Source organism: Lissotriton helveticus, chromosome 6, assembly GCF_964261635.1.
Source record: "Lissotriton helveticus chromosome 6, aLisHel1.1, whole genome shotgun sequence".
Classification (NCBI taxonomy): domain Eukaryota; kingdom Metazoa; phylum Chordata; class Amphibia; order Caudata; family Salamandridae; genus Lissotriton; species Lissotriton helveticus.
The window spans coordinates 2,112,756,868-2,112,774,960 of record NC_136067.1 but is presented as its reverse complement, the minus strand read 5'-3'; positions in this window follow the sequence as shown (position 1 = coordinate 2,112,774,960).

The window sequence follows — 18,093 nt, the reverse complement described above, 5'->3', positions numbered from 1 at the left end:
TCCTAGAGTGATGCGAGAGCAGTGTTCCCACCTTTAGTTCCTCAGTTATCCTCTCCACCTCTTGCCACACATGCCAGTATCACGCAGGTGGTCCTTGTGGGGCTCCTAGAGTGATGTGAGAGCAGTGTTCCCACCTTTAGTTCCTCCGTTATCCTCTCCACCTCTTGCCACACATGCCAGTATCACGCAGGTGGCCCTTGTGGGGCTCCTGGAGTGATGTGAGAGCAGTGTTCCCACCTTTAGTTCCTCAGCTATCCTCTCCACCTCTTGCCACACATGCCAGTATCACGCAGGTGGCCCTTGCGGGGCTCCTAGAGTGATGTGAGAGCAGTGTTCCCACCTTTAGTTCCTCAGCTATCCTCTCCACCTCTTGCCACACATGCCAGTATCACGCAGGTGGCCCTTGCGGGGCTCCTAGAGTGATGTGAGAGCAGTGTTCCCACCTTTAGTTCCTCAGCTATCCTCTCCACCTCTTGCGACACATGCCAGTATCACGCAGGTGGCCCTTGCGGGGCTCCTAGAGTGATGCGAGAGCAGTGTTCCCACCTTTAGTTCCTCAGCTATCCTCTCCACCTCTTGCCACACATGCCAGTATCACGCAGGTGGTCCTTGTGGGGCTCCTAGAGTGATGTGAGAGCAGTGTTCCCACCTTTAGTTCCTCCGTTATCCTCTCCACCTCTTGCCACACATGCCAGTATCACGCAGGTGGTCCTTGTGGGGCTCCTAGAGTGATGTGAGAGCAGTGTTCCCACCTTTAGTTCCTCCGTTATCCTCTCCACCTCTTGCCACACATGCCAGTATCACGCAGGTGGCCCTTGTGGGGCTCCTAGAGTGATGCGAGAGCAGTGTTCCCACCTTTAGTTCCTCAGCTATCCTCTCCACCTCTTGCCACACATGCCAGTATCACGCAGGTGGCCCTTGTGGGGCTCCTAGAGTGATGTGAGAGCAGTGTTCCCACCTTTAGTTCCTCAGCTATCCTCTCCACCTCTTGCGACACATGCCAGTATCACGCAGGCGGCCCTTGCGGGGCTCCTAGAGTGATGTGAGAGCAGTGTTCCCACCTTTAGTTCCTCAGCTATCCTCTCCACCTCTTGCGACACATGCCAGTATCACGCAGGCGGCCCTTGCGGGGCTCCTAGAGTGATGTGAGAGCAGTGTTCCCACCTTTAGTTCCTCAGTTATCCTCTCCACCTCTTGCCACACATGCCAGTATCACGCAGGCAGCCCTTGTGGGGCTCCTAGAGTGATGTGAGAGCAGTGTTCCCACCTTTAGTTCCTCAGCTATCCTCTCCACATCTTGCCATTTGTTGCTGTGAGGATAGAGGTCGGGCAGTGAGTGAAGTGGTGTTAAAGATGGCCCTGTTTGTTCCAAGCTTGTGTAACTCTTACCTCTGAGACCAGTGATAGCGAGGGTCAACTACAAGCAGAATCTGGAGCCCCTGAAAACCCCTAAGTGACGTCCATAGCTGGCACCAGTTCCAACTGGAAGGTTGACTGGTCTGGGGAGAAGCAGCCTCCACCCGGCGGGGGGTCAGGAAGGGTGGCTGCCCATGGAGGTCTTCGGCTCAGAGACCTCCAACCTGCCTCCTCGCAGGGAGAGCTATCTCTAGTTACTTACAGGACAGGAGGGAGACCAGTCACCCAACACCAGTTGGGATTCCCCCATCAGCCCGTGAAGACCCCACTTTCTTCTTTCCCTCAGGAGGGCGGGTGGTCCTGACTTCGAGGAGGCCTCAGCCGCCGCCAGCATCTGAAGTTGGAAATAGACTGTTGTGAATGAGAGGAGGTTGTGAGTGTCACAGGTTGTGATGTGTGTGGTCTGTTTTGTCTCCTACAGGTTAATGCGCTGCTCCCTCACCGGTTCCTGCTGTGAAGATATCGCCTCAGCGCTGCTCGTAAACAGGTCTCTAGAGGAGCTGGACCTGACCAGTAACAAGCTGGAGGACCCTCGAGTGAGACACCTCTTTGAGGGGCTGAGACATCCAGACTGCGGCCTCCAGAAGCTCCGGTAGGTGTCAGAGTCTGACCCCCCAGAGTCTCAGCCTTCAGGCCTCTGTCCCTTCCAATGTAGACTGAACATAATGCAATATTTAATAACTGCCCATTGCAGGCACACAACCCGCAGCCCAACTTGTAACTTGTTCAGCTGTCTGCCCCTCACTCGGTTTCACAGCACAGGAGACTCCCTCCAGTGCACTTCCGCTGGAGCAGTTTAAGTGTTGGTACTAACCATCCAGGGACGGCTGTCTTTTGACACAAAGTAGGGGAACTGGTATTCTCAAATTTAAAAAGGATGGGCAAGTCGTTCTCCTCAGATCCCTCCCACCTCTGCCACTGGTTGGCCCACACTGATCACACGTCCTCAGCACCGAGACCCCTGAGAGGCTGAGGCCAGCAGACCGATTCAGAAAAGGGGTGGTGATGGACGGAGCATCTGAACCAATCAAACACTCACATCCAGTCAAAAGATCTGGGTTTAATCCATCACCGTTCTTTAGCCCACTCTGCCACCCCAGGTCAGACTGTAGTGTAGTTCCTATTTTCCCAATAGGCCCTGCGCATTGGAATAACATAAACAGTAGTATCGACGTAGAAGTGCGGATCTTCCAGGCCTCCACTGACTATGCTAAACTTAATTGGGGTTGTTACCAACTAGCTCAGAGGTCACTGGAAACTTTCTTGACTGAATAGGAAGTGATCAGCTTCCCTGGTACAGACAAGAAGGGATTCAGTTTTCCAACAACCGTGCAACATGACAACTTTGCTCCTCAGATCAAGAGTCAATCTCTAGGGTCGTGTGAAACAATAGACAGTTATTTTACTCAGTCAGTGGTTGTGCAGTTTACTTTCACAATATGTAGAGAATAGAGAAACGGGCGTTGTCAATAAAGGGTAACATTTATTGAACAGTCTTTCTTCTCGTACAAGAGAAATGAATTGCCACAGTTGCAAGACTTGTTATTATAAAAAGTACGTACAGTAAGATGAGTATTGCGAAATAATACTGTAAAAGCATTGATATGGTTTCTTAGCCATACAATGGTTTAAAATGAATAAAACATATATACATTCATATATACATTAGGCTAAAATACTCAACTGGTGCTTCTAACTACGCCTACCCCAGTGTACCTGACCTAAGCCTAATACTTGGGAGTGGAGTAAGTAAGTAGCTTTAAGTTAAGTTGGTTTTGCCAAGGTTTGCTTCAAGAATTCTCTCTAAGGGTTTAGTCAACACCATACCTCTGGAATAGAATGATGGAGGTCTGGTATCTCCTTCAGGGGGTCGATATCCCAGTCACCCGCAAGGGTAGACTAGAAACGCCGGAGCTGGATTTCTCTGCAGGAGAAAAGACAGCGTCTCTCTCAGTGCGTCGAGGAGGAGGGGAAGGGGCAGCATCCGCGGGCAGCTTGCAGCTGCTGGGGTCTTGCAGGGGGCGGCTGTTCAGCTCCTAAGTTCACCACACCATCGTTCGCTAGTTAGCAGCGATAGCAGTAGCGATAGCAGCTATGGTATCATCAGCATAACAGCAGCTTCTTCAGCAGCGATGGCATTGAGGCAGCTAGCAGCGTTTGCTTAAGGCAACGTTGGTAATATTTATACCTGAAAGGTGCCTTGTTTGACGTAGGTTTTTGGACATAAGACGTCAATAAAGATGTCACTAGGAAGTGATCGTCTATCAGTGCTCATTAGAGTTCAATTACTAATCAAAACATAGCAAGCGGAGATTTCCAGGTTGCTGAGTTTTTATCTTGTTGAAGAACTCTGAGTGTTAATCTAGGAATCTTAGATAGTAACTTCTGCTATGTCATTGCACTAATTGGTTGCAAAGGAAGTGGCAGAGAAAGCGATTCTGAAATGTGGCTCTGTTCGTGTGAGGCCAGAGACGAGTTTCTGAATATTGCACTTGAACGGATATGCCAATAAAGGGAATAAATGGATTTATAGCCGAATAGGGGCATAAGGTCACAGTATCGATCAGGGTCCTAGATTAGAACGCTACACCCACTCCACGAATTCATGTCCATCAAATTACTAAAACTAGAGCAATAAGATGCATGTGTAACATTGCCCACCCCAAAATACATATATGCATTTGAAATAGGCGTATTTGTAATACGTGAAAAGTTAGGTACTGTACGTTTTTGAAGCATAGAAATCATTCAAAAATTATAGCATATGAAATCAATGAACGATTCTGCAAAAAGAATTACACATGAAAATATCTCTGAATACAGAAGAAGGGCGAGATAATTTCATCACATATAAATGCATTGCAGTAAAATGTGCTACAGGCTGGTGTAAATTTATTATGTCTCTAGATGTATTTAGAAATAGAAGTAGAAGCTTCTGTTCTCTATGAATAGTTTTACTTTAAGCAAAGAATTTTTGGTGCCAAAAAAGATGAATATTAAAAAGTGTTCAATTCAAAAGAATTATTGCTTGAACGGGGAAAATAGAGTTCCAACGCTTTTAGCAGTTTTTGTTGTTCAAAACTGAAGGCCGAATTCAGAGTTCATGGGAACGCTGTGTGTCGGAATGCTTCTCTAAAGTTATTGTTTCTGTTTGGGTGAGAACATCATATCAGACAGGCTCTCAAAGAATTGGTCTACAAAATCAGGTGACAGTTCGACCAAATTCGATAGTGCTGTAACTTGGCAGGTGTGAGAATGATTGCTGTCATTAAAGGCTGGATCAGCGATGCTCACAGAAGGTCGTACCTGGGTGATGTTGCTTTTGTCACTCGCTCCACTGTTACCACCTAGTCATAGCACAGGAGTCTCAACGAATGCCGTCATCAGGATTGGTAGCCGCTGGGGACAACACAATGCGTGAGCCGTTATCGGACTTAGCAAAGTATCGATATCCATTGGTACTGCTGATGGAAGTGAAAGACAGATGTCCAACACGCACTCATCTCCGCATAGCATACATCGTAGTACAGGTAAGATGCAATCTTGCCATATCGGTCTGAATGAAAGGAACCAGGTCATGTTTAGATCTCTCAGCCTGGCCAATCCAAGGACTCTAGTTATTCTGTCCCGGTAGCGCACTGCTAGGATTGTTTCCTCCATTCCCATAGGAGTCATGTCTGAGCTGTGGCTTGCCATAACGAAGCAGGAGGGTAAAAAAAAAATCCCTGCTACGAGTCCCAAAAATAGGGGTATGCCGCCAAAAACAGAGTGGACAAAATTTGGAACACTTCCCAGAATTGCTTGAAATGGTGTTAGCAGTCCCGTAAAAATCGTCTTAAATATGCCTGGGATGCCTGTTGCACTAGACATGTTAAGGAGTTAGCTCAACATTTCTACGAAATGCACGGGGCAATTTGTTGATAAAAGGTCATGAACTTCCGTAGCTGTCCTTGCAACTAGGAGATCATACGTCTCTTTTGATGACGTGATGGGCACTGTTGTCTGCAAAAGCACAGACTTCATTTTGCTTAAAGTATCAATTCGTATAGAAGAGAAATGCAGACGAGGCCAGATGGGAGTCTCTATGTCTCCAGGCCCGCTCGGGAACAATGCTTGCATACAGCATTTGACCATAGAAGTTACGCTTACGAGATAGGCTTTTCCTGGCACAAGGCCACAACATCTGTGATCCGTTCTTAGAATGTAACTCCCAATCGCGAGTTGCATAAAGAAGGGCTCTATCTGCGTTGCAGGTGTGACAAGCTGGTGGCATGAAAGGAATTACCTTCACAGGCTCTGTGTAAATTATTACCCTGGCACAAAAGTATACCGCTTAGTGAACGTTTACAATTTTCACCACTAAGAAATACATTTTTGTCGCTGTCACTATAGCATGAATGTGTGTATGGTAATTTCCATGCTGACTTAACATATCCTTTACCCAATCGTTCATACTGGCCAGTAGGTATGTATTCAAGGCACTTTTTAAATCGGAAAGTTGTTATCGGAATAGTGATAATTCCATGTATTATCCATTCAATGACAGGACTTTCTGACATTGTCAATGGTAATCTCTCAAGTTTTTCGATGCTCAGGATTGTATAGTCTGCTCCTTTCTGTGCCAAGCTGACTTGTTTATCAGTAAGGTTAAAAATGGAAAACAATGACGTTGTGTTGATTAAACGCCAAGGCACATAGCCTGAACGAAGATTTTGCCGCGTCCAGCCTAATTGTACAATAGAACGTAATTGTGACTGGCCATGCTGTAACATTAGCAAGTCTCTGTCTATTATATCAAAGGCAGAGGATACAATATTGTCCAACAAATATATTCTGGAGGACAGAGTCATTAACCCATTGTCCACCACAGAAAGTGATTTTTCCAAATTAATACGATCAATTTCTCGTATTTTTTCTGCTGTTTCAATTTGTGTGACTTTCCAAGCCTCGTTGTACGCAGCATAGATACTGGTCGCTATGAAACGCTTTTGACGCTGTTTGCGTGGTCCAAGAATGAAATCGCGCAAATCAGCACCATCTTTAAGTAAAGATAAGTGTTGCTTAATTTCAGCCAGTGTGGATGATCCTAGCCATTCGAGGCAGAGTTTCCCTACACTGTATGTTGTTACTATCCCTGGATGTTGTCTCTGGGAGTATCTAGGGTCTTGTCTGGCCATTTTTAACCCCTGTGTTTTGTTCAAGAATCTATCTTGACAGTTGTTTGTGTCAGTAGGCCAGATCAACCACTTTTTCCAATCAGGATGTGTTCTGTTAAAATGTAAAATTTTAGTTACGTCTATCTCAATATCTGTTGTTGCATTTTCAAGTATTGGCTTCGGAATAGACGGTTTGTTTAGGTCTTTGATCTTAGCTAGGCCAAGACAGGATGTTTGGTGAATTGTGTCATTTAAAAACATCATTTGTTCTGGTATCATGCAGGTTCTGAATAGTGCTTCTAGGCCTTGTACCTGCCAATCTTTCGTACCCCAAATGGTTTTTGTTTCAATGTTATTTTTCCAATAATCAAAACCAAATGTCATCATTTTTTCATAAAATGCTTCTGAATATATTAATTTAGTATTTGTCAGCATTGTTTTCGTTCCTGTTTTATCTAACAGTTTGTAATAAAACGTTTCTGCATCACTGGTGTTAAACCCTGAGAAGTACTTGAATTTCTCAAAGAATGTTTTAGAACTGCTTTTAGGTGGTGTAGCACAAGGTTCCCATTGATTATACTTAAAAACATTTCTAGGCTGTGCAGATTTATGCAAATAATGATCACCATAATGTGTAAAACAGAACAACTGTTCATAACTAGACGAACCTTGTAAATAATCATGTTCTGTGAATCTAGCTGACATTACTAAATCAGACATCATGTCATTAATACTGTTAAAGTCCCAATCATCAGAGAATGTACTAGGTTTTACAAAGTCACTTAAGGAAACCTTCAGTTGATGAGGATACTTCAGGATCTCGACCGGACCATAGATCTCATTGTCAGTTTTCTCCCATACTACCCCACCGGGTATTGGAATGGCTGTGACATTTACTGTTGACAGTACTCTTTTCTTCACGTGGGAGGATCTGTGTGGTTTGAGGACTAAGTTGATGTTCTGACTTGCTGTGTCCATTGTACTATATTTTCCCTCAATTAATTTTCCCAAACAAAGTACCATGATGAGCCAAAGCAGGAGGAAAAATACACCGAGACCGAACCAGAACTCTAACCAAGGGGAAATAAGGTAGATTTCCTTCAGTTGATGAAAGAGTTCCGTTGCTTTTTCTTTAAAAGTCTTGTTTGTTTCTGGCATCACTTCAGGGTTACTTTGATCCTCGGAAAAGTTGTCGAAGTCGATGAAATAACCAGAGGCAGTTCTGTCAATTGTTGGAATTGTTCTTTCAATCTGTCTCTCGGTAGCACTTTCTGATGCCACATTATTGTAGACTGGTGTTTCTTGATGAACTGTTTCAATCTGTGTCTCAAGAGGCACGAGTTCCATGGCATTATTGCATAGTCCTTCTCTGTGCACTGCAGGCTGATCGAATGTGATTAGTCTTTCAGTTTGAACCTCTTGGATTGTTGCAAGTTTGGGTATTCTGTTGTTTCTTGGGAGTCCACTGGGCCTACTGTTGATTATAGGCCACATGCTTGTGGTTTCACCAGGTCGATAGATACAACTCTGTTCTCCTTTTTACCAGCAAGGGGCGGTAGTACTACTGATCTTGTTCCGGTGACTGTCAAGACAGGTACTGCTTTTCTGTAAGAAGGCCCAAATTCCTTCTTCACCGCTATTTTTTCTCTGACTAGATCCCCAATCTTTGGAATCCAGACAGGCCTTGCTGGGGCTGTTGCTTGTGGTGCCTCGTCAGTGGTATCTGGCTGTTGCTTTAACTTTATGTTGCTTAAGGATTTTCTTGTTTCGTTCAAGTCCTGTAAAACAGCCAAACGATCTTTGATGTCAAAGTCTGTTTTCTTATCTTGTACCACTGATACTTAACTATATAAGTCCTGAACTCTCATTCTAATTCCGAACAATAGTTCGTATGGGCTGAAACCTTTTAGAGAATTTCTTGGCAAGTTATTAAGACTGATTTGGACACTTATTAAATGTTTGACCCACCCAGCACCCGAACCTAATACCTTCGCTGTTATAGATCGCTTTATGTCTCGTTTTTTTCTTTCTACCACACTATTCCCTTCGGGGTGTGACGGACATGAATACCGCAACCCAATTCCCATGCTGGCCATGGCCTCCCTATAAGCTCGAGAGCTGAAAGCAGGACCCTGGTCAGAATGGAACATGGCAATTGCGTATGTGCCGATAAAGACTCGCAGATCTTTTATAACCGTTCTGGCGTCAGCCGAGCGCTGGAGGCCACATTTTTTTAAGTGTGTTTAGCCTTAAGGATGTACAATTGGACGCGTTTCTCTTTTTTGATAGCACGGATAGATCGCCTTATGCTTTCTATTAGGGCTTCTGACACTACACTGGCCGGTTCTCCACTGCAATCTCTATTGCAGTCTTCACAGTTTTTTGCAAACTCATGAATGCCTTCACTCATTTCCGGCCACCAGTACTCTGATTCTAATTCTCTCAGAGAGTCCCTGATTGTTTGGTGTCTCAGACCCAACCCCATATGTGCTTCCTGTAATAGGAAGCCCCTCCGGTCCCTGTTTGGAATTACCCTATCCTCCACTCCAGGGATTCGAGCAAAAGGAACAGAGTTTGGGTAGTGCTGCACAGTCGCCTTTTACGGTTGTTTTTACTGCCAGCATGGTTTCCCCGTCTATGCATTTTTCTGCACGCTTTTTTGTGGCTACGGAAGCCGGTTTAGTTGCTTCCGCTGTGGCTGTATAAGCCAATGAATTCCCTGCAACGTGAACGCCATCACGTTGAAGACTCTGTGCGTGTATCACGTGAGTCTTTTGTAGTTCTTTCTGAAAAAGAACTACCTGTTTCCAGAGCAATTTATGCTTTATTGTGGCACCTGTGTCATCTTTGTAATCGTTTTCAATCCACCTTTGCAACTTATTATTGTAAGAGTTGACACAAAAATGAGAATCGCACACGATTAGTGTGGGGAATTCACGTTCTGCATTTTCGAGCGCCATCTTTAAAGATCTGATTTCAGCTCTCTGAGCCGAACAGTACTTCACTGATTCAGTTTTTGTTATTTTCGGTCTGAATTTACCGCACAGCCAACGACCTTTAACAATCGCACAGGCTGCATCGTAGGATTTGCTCTCTACGTTGAAATGCTGTACATATCTATCTGTATAGATTATACAGGCGTATTGTGGGAGAGGCAGAAGTTCGATTGGCAGAGGATATTCTTCTTCATATTCTAAATCATTCAGTTCTTCGAATTGCGGGGCGAAATAGTATTTCACATCTTCCGCGTCAAGAGAATCTACATACTGTATCAATTTCGGATCCAGTGACACTGTAGGCAGGTTTACTGGGCTGAATAGTGCCTCGAAGGCGGATTCCGCTGTGAGGATATTAATCCTTTTGCCGTGTGCTAGTTCTCGTTCATTTGCTAATGCAATTTGCACTGCTTTCACAGTATTTTCTGTGTGACTGAATGTTTTTTCTACTTGTGTGTACAAGTGAGATTTATTTGAAATTGGTACCTTTTCTCCCTCATTAGAGGTCAGGTACGTCAATCCGCATCTTCCTGGGATGACTCGGATTACAAGATCGCGTGTGTTGTCACATGTATCTAATTTTGTTTTTGCTAACATGTCTGTTTGCAGTGATCTCAAAATTTCTGTGTGTTTTTGAGTCCAATTGATTTGTTTAAAATCAGGTTTTATTAGTTCGTAGAGAGGTTTAACCCTTTCTGCGTAATTTAGAATGTAAGTTCTTCCGAAATTCAGAAAACCTAGTATGGTTTGTAAATTCTTCAGCGTTTTTGGAGCTTGGAGTACAGCGCACTTCTCTAAGAAGTTGTCCGCTAGGCTTTTCCCTTCACTTGATAATTCGTATCCTAAAAATAATACTGTCAGATGGGCAATTCGAGACTTTTTAAAGTTGAATTTGTAACCCTCTGCTGCGAACCCAAGTATAATGGTGTTCACTCTTTTTAAGTGAGTATCCAAGTCGTCGTCTGTGAGATAGATATCATCTTCGTAAGATAATGCCTCATCATCATATATTTGTAGTAACTCTGTTACTCTAGCTGAGAATAGTCCTGGGCTGTTCTTGAACCCCTGTGGGAGCCTACAGAAATTTTTCTGAGACCCCATTACGGAGAAAGCGGTCAAATACCTGCTTTCTGGTGCAATGTTTTGACAAAAGAAACCATTAGATATGTCTAATGTCGTTTTATATTTTTTCCTAACTATGTTGTTCATTAGTGCAGCACTATGCGAGTTTTGTACTGCAAAAGTTAGGCAACATGCATTAAGTTGTCTGTAGTCCAAAACTAGACGATATGAACTGTCTGGTTTGGAGACAGGAAACAAAGGATTGTTCATTTGAGAGGTGCATGTTTCAATCACCCCCTGGTATTCAAGTTGATCTAAGATCTCCCTGACTTGTTTTTTAGCTTCTTGCTTAATGGGATACTGCCGTTGGGCAGTTGGTTCACTTTTTAACTGGATTTTGTGAGGAGGTGAGTCCTCATCCCATCCTACATGATTTTTATATAATGCCGGTGCCTGGGCTACTGCGCATTTCCTTGCATAAGTATATTTTTTGTGAATCGGAATGTGATTCGAGAAGGCAGGCATAATCATTTCTTCGCCACGAGGACACTCCCTGACAAACTCTGGGGGCCAATCTTTCTCAGCTAACAGAATATCGTAGCCTTTTGAGAGTTTATCCCAAAATAGACCCTTTATTTTCCTAGTCTTATCACCCTCTATACGCAATGTTATTTTGTATATCTTATGGGGCTCGCTAAGTCTGGTGTCGGCAGTTTCAACCTGAATGTATTCATTCGTGTCCACTGTCTCCAGATGACTCATCAAGATCTTGCGGGCTATAGTGATTTCTGCTGCACTGTCCAACATTGTCTCTGCCCACTCCCCGTTTTTCAACTGTGTCCTCAGTATTCTCGGCATGGTTGATTACTCTAATACTGGCTACCTTCTTTTTCGGAAATTGAGATTTTTTACTCTGAGCAGGTTCCTTGTCTTTGGACTTGGCGTGCTCTCCTGGGTCTGACCGTCCTCTTCTTTCCGATTTCTGCGAAAAAGATCGAGAGGGACGTGTATCAATACTTTGATATCTATCAGGTTTTTTTAAATTATCCCTATTTCTAAGGTTGTATCTTTTCTCAAAGGGCTCCCTTTGGGGAGACTGGTGTTCTCGAGTCGGAGTTCTGTCCCTCCATCGAGGAGACCTTCCTCTGGACTGGAAAACTTTTTCCTTGGGAGTGCATTGTTTATTTCCATCCCAGCTCTTTTTAGGAGTGTTTGAATTATTTTTAATAAATAATTTTTCAGGATTTTCGAGCAGTTGGGGCTTTACTGGTTTTCCACCCAAGCTGTCTCTACCTAATTCTTCATAGCATTTTTCTATGATTCTGGCAGCTCAACCGGCTGATCTGTTATATCTGTTTCCTTCAACTTCTGGCGGATCGCCACAGATGCTGCTTCTCCTTTTATGTTGGCTAATAATATAGTCGAGACCTGCTTAAAGTCTTTCAGTAATTTCATACCAAGAGTTAAAGCAGGTTCAGGACAGTATTCATTTTGAATCTGTCGTAGTACATCTGGTATTACCGCCATAGACGGAACACCATGTGTTTGTGTGTAAATGGAAGCAAAGACTGTACCCCAAGTGTCACAGTCCTCCACGTGTGGTGCGATTCCCATAGGAAGGCAGATTCTGTGTTTCTCGATAGGGGTAGTATCCAGAAATACTGCCTCTATTTGAGTGATTTTCTGTGCTAACCAGAAAGGAATTTGTTCCCGTTTTATGGGTGTTTTAACAAGACATGACTGTATGTTCTGTGGTGTAATTTTATTAGTGTTCCCCTGATGAGGGGTCAGCTGTGGTACATTAACAGCTGGTTGGACTGTTGCAGTCCGCATTACATATTGGACTAATTGCCTATGTATTTTTATTAATGTTTTTAGCTGTACTAACAGCTCTTCTCTAGACATTTTTGCAATGTCCGGGTGTGGTGTGTAGCTGGCTAGAACCGGCCACGTTGCTCCTGGTCTACCTAGTGGACCGAGCCTGGTAATATGATAATTATGTTTTAGGGCACCATTAAACCAGAGCAGGTGCTCTTGGAATTTTAGTGGGATTTCAGTCTCCTCGAAAGGAGCGTACTCATCCGGAGGTTTCTCTATTTTGTAATAGTGAAACTCTTTTGTTCTAGCGTTTGCCGCTGGAAAGTTTATCCATGAATAGAATACCTCTGTCTGCCGATATTCGTGTGCCTCTATCACGAAAATTACTGTACCACCTTGTGGTGTCAGTCCGTTTTCTATAAGTTTTAAAGTTATAGATTTTCTTAAATGGACCGGGATGGTTATTGCATCCGGTTCAGTCTGTAGGAGACTCGTGTCTTCCTCTATTAGTAGGGTTGCCAGCCTAGCTGCTTCCCTTTCTTCTTCACTGTCTGACATTTTATAAATGCAGGCTTTGCAGAGTAGGTCTCCAAGAAGACAAAGATTAGGTGCACAATATTATGGAACACTGTATCCTTCAACGTTGAATAAACCAGAGCTTTACATAGGAATCTCTTCCTACTGAGTTCGGGCGGATTTTAACCTTTCACCCACTCCAGACGTCTATTGGAGTATTTACGGGAGAAAGGGGTCTGTGTGAAAAATGCACGACTGAGTTACTCTATCGTCTTGCGTTAGTTTATCGCCTTACCAAACGTTTGGGCGCCATGTAGTGTAGTTCCTATTTTCCCAATAGGCCCGGCGCATTGAAATAACATAAACAGTAGTATCGACGTAGAAGTGCGGATCTTCCAGGCCTCCACTGACTATGCTAAACTTAATTGGGTTTGTTACCAACTAGCTCAGAGGTCACTGGAAACTTTCTTGACTGAATAGGAAGTGATCAGCTTCCCTGGTACAGACAAGAAGGGATTCAGTTTTCCAACAACCGTGCAACATGACAACTTTGCTCCTCAGATCAAGAGTCAATCTCTAGGGTCGTGTGAAACAATAGACAGTTATTTTACTCAGTCAGTGGTTGTGCAGTTTACTTTCACAATATGTAGAGAATAGAGAGACGGGCGTTGTCAATAAAGGGTAACATTTATTGAACAGTCTTTCTTCTCGTACAAGAGAAATGAATTGCCACAATTGCAAGACTTGTTATTATAAAAAGTACGTACAGTAAGATGAGTATTGCGAAATAATACTGTAAAAGCATTGATATGGTTTCTTAGCCATACAATGGTTAAAAATGAATAAAACATATATATATTCATATATACATTATGCTAAAATACTCAACTGGAGCTTCTAACTACGCCTACCCCAGTGTACCTGACCTAAGCCTAATACTTGGGAGGGGAGTAAGTAAGTAGCTTTAAGTTAAGTTGGTTTTGCCAAGGTTTGCTTCAAGAATTCTCTCTAAGGGTTTAGTCAACACCATACCTCTGGAATAGAATGATGGAGGTCTGGTATCTCCTTCAGGGGGTCGATATCCCAGTCACCCGCAAGGGTAGACTAGAAACGCGGGAGCTGGATTTCTCTGCAGGAGAAAAGACAGCGTCTCTCTCAGTGCGTCGAGGAGGAGGAGGAGGGGCAGCGTCCGTGAGCAGCTTGCATCTGCTGGGGTCTTGCAGGGGGACGGCTGTTCAGCTCCTAAGTTCACCACACCATCGTTCGCTAGTTAGCAGCGATAGCAGCTATGGTATCATCAGCATAACAGCAGCTTCTTCAGCAGCGATGGCATTGAGGCAGCTAGTAGCGTTTGCTTAAGGCAACGTTGGTAATATTTATGCCTGAAAGGTGCCTTGTTTGACGTAAGTTTTTGGACATAAGACGTCAATAAAGATGTCACTAGGAAGTGATCGTCTATCAGTGCTCATTAGAGTTCAATTACTAATCAAAACATAGCAAGCGGGTATTTCCAGGTTGCTGAGTTTTTATCTTGTTGAAGAACTCGGAGTGTTAATCTAGGAATCTTAGATAGTAACTTCTGCTATGTCATTGCACTAATTGGTTGCAAAGGAAGTGGCAGAGAAAGCGATTCTGAAATGTGGCTCTGTTCGTGTGAGGCCAGAGACGAGTTTCTGAATATTGCACTTGAACGGTTATGCCAATATACGGAATAAATGGATTTATAGCCGAATAGGGGCATAAGGTCACAGTATCGATCAGGGTCCTAGATTAGAACGCTACAAGACATGGCTATATGCAAATCAGTCTGACCCTGTGCCTCATGGGAACAGTCCGATTCAGAAAAGGGGGTGGTGATGGACAGAGTGTCTGAATTAAGCAGAACACTCTTACCCAGTCCAAAGATCAGGGCTTGATCCATCACCGTTTTTTAGCTCACTGCACCATCCCAGCTCAGAACCTGGCTACATGCAAATTAGTCTGTCCCTGGCCCAGTGCATCATGGGAACATGACCTGCCTGTCTGTCCACACTAAGGCACTGACCACAAATTCTGAGGACCACCCCCGATGGAAGGGTAAGAGCAGCGGCCGCCCATCTGGAAAGACGTTCAGGACTAGAATTGAGTTAGAACAGTATGTTGATCAAATATGATGGGGCGTATTCATGAGAGGCTTGCATCGCCCTGCACCATGCAAAGTGGCGCATGCGCGATGCAAAGCTCTGAGCCAGATTCATGACGCAAGGGAAGGCCACGTTGAGTGTCTGTGAGTAGCTTCATAAATCTTGAGTTACGCGATGCAGTGCAAATCTCTACGTTTCGGTACGCTGCCCTGAGAAGGCGTTTCATGGGCATTGTGGGAGGGGGGGGGGTTCCCACACAACTCCCATAAATGTTGACGCATTCCCCGATGTACAAGAGCTTGTAAACCGGGGAATGTGCCAAAAAGATTCTTCTCCGTAGAGGAGGCGGAACAAGTAAAAGAAATTGTATTTCTCCTCGTTTCTTCCTCTTTCTCTGTGTTTTGCATTCTGCAGCACACATAGAAAGAGGAATCTGCCTCTCAGGGGGGGTTTGTGCAGGAAGGTTTCCCTTCCTGCAGAAAAGTAAACTTGTCTGCAATGCAGGCACCCTTGCACCATGGTGAAAGGGGGCCTGCGTTGACGCTAGGCTGCCAAAGGGCACCAGCGCAAGGGAAAGGACAGGAATGCGCCATATTGCCTGAAATACAGCGCATTCCTGCCCATTCCTTGTGGTGCAGCGCGGGCAGAAAGGGGACTTGTTGTGCAGCGTTGTCATTTTTTCATAAATATGGCCCTATGTGGATACGTTTTGATTTACCACGCTACCACTGACACACTGTCTGTGGCAACTCTGTGGATCTACTTTGAACATATGTTGAGCATAATATGAAGGAACTGTAAAGATGCATGTGCTGCGGAACATAAATATGAAATATATCAGAAACTGGATGTATAGTTAGGGAATGAAAGATATACATAGCAATGTACAAGTGCAATTTACGTTAAGAAAAGTAGCCAGTCTAGTACCTGTATCAGAGGAATGTTGATGAGTGAAGTGACTGCGGCCAGTCGCGAGTCCTACGCATCAGCGCGGTTGTCTCGATGGCGCAGGATCTCCAGATTGAGCAGCGAAGGAGTGCTTGGTGCTGGCTTTGTCCCACAGAGAGAAGACCCTGACAGGTGAAGCTTCTTGACTAATTCTTTCTACCAGACTAGAGTGAGGGGAGGCCAAGGGTGGTCAACAGCAGAGCAGCTTGACACCGTAGGGAAGGAGTTATTATTTTTGTACCTGGAGCCCTCGCCCACGATTCGTGGCACGCTTCGTCACCAGGTCCAATCCACATGCAAGGCGGGAATCGGCATGGGTGGCTTCAACTTTCGTGAGCTCTCCGCTATCATTCATAGGCCAGGGGACCCAGAACATAGAAGGATAAAAAATATCTACTAATTCATCTAAATCTAAGTTTATTATGAGTCCTAATAATAAGATTGAATGAATGAACAAATGAATGAGTGAGATTTATAAAGCTCAGAGCTACTCAGAAGAGTGTCCCACACTAAGAATGAATGAATGAATTAATAGATTATTGAGGTTTGGGAGGACCATGAGGTTCATGAAGTCCTTGAGGTTCGTGAGGTTTGTGAGGACTGTGAGATTTGTACGCTTCGTAAGGTCCATGTGATCCGTGAGGTCCATGGATCTGACACCGTCTCACACCCTATTCTAATTCAACGCCTTCAGGAGATAGGCACACCTGGCCTTGCCTTACACTGGCTTATCGACTTTCTGAAAGATAGAACTCAAACCATCCCTCTGTCTAAAATGGTGGTCCTGAACAAGGGAGTTCCTCAGAGCTCTGCCTTAAACCCAACTCTTTACAATATTTTGTCTCCCCCCCTACTCGGTTTGTTAAATCCTACGGCTTTGAGATACTCTCCTATGCTGATGATGCCCAGCTGGTCGTCTCTCTCGAGGAGGACAGTGAGGATGTTAAACAGCGATTCATCTCCTGTATGAGGGACCTTGCCACCTGGATCTTCTCAAATTGTTTACAACTGAATGGAGACAAGACTGAGATACTACTCCTTGGAAAAGCTCATCTCTATTGGGCTGAGGATTGGTTGCTGATGGAGCTTGGCCCTGCCCCCGCTCCTAGAAGCACGGTGAGGAACTTGGGTGTCCTCTTTGACAACAAGCTATCGAGGAAGGACCATGTGACCTCCACATGTGGTATGTGTTTCGGGACAATGTGCCTCCTTAAGAGGATTTTCCAGTGGCTGCCACTGAACTCACGCAAAACCCTTGTCCAGGCCCTGATTATAAGCCACCTTGACTATGGAAATGTGCTCGTAGTAGCATCAAATGCATCTCACCATGCTAAGTTGCAGGTGGTTCAAAATACAACAACCCATGCATCTCACCATGCTAATTTGCAGATGGTTCAAAATACAGCAACCCAATTGGTTAATAAACGGCCCCCGGGAACCCCCTCCGTCCCTGTGCTTAGAGCCTGTCATTGGCTCCCTATAAAACAAAGGGTAATTTTCAAACTTCTCTGCTTGACACACAACGCTCTAGCAGGTAAGACGCCCAAAAATGTACAGTCAAATTGATATCTTATTGTCAAAATAGAAACCTTAGATAAAAAAAATCAGCTCCTTATCTGCCCTCAACCCATCCGCACATCTAAATACAGAGGACGGGCGTTCTCTCACTTGGCTCCGTACCACTGGAAGAAACTCCCCTCAGCCATTAGGACTTGTACTCATTTTGCTGGCTTCAAGAAAATGCTTAAAACCTGGCTGTTTTAAATCGCAGCTCCTGACTCTCTGCTATCTCAGCCCGAGAAGTCCCTTTCAGGGCGATATGTGCACTATAATAAATTCCAACTAACATAACATATGGTCTATGATGTCTATGAGGTTCTTGAGGTCTGTCAGGTCGGTGAGGTTTGTGAGGTCTGTGAGGTTCATGGTGTCCTTGAGGTTTGTGAAGTCCTTGAGATCTGTGAAGTCCTTGAGGTTTGTGAAGTCCTTGAGGTTTGTGAAGTCCTTGAGGTTTGTGAAGTCCTTGAGGTCTGTGAAGTCCTTGAGGTCTGTGAAGTC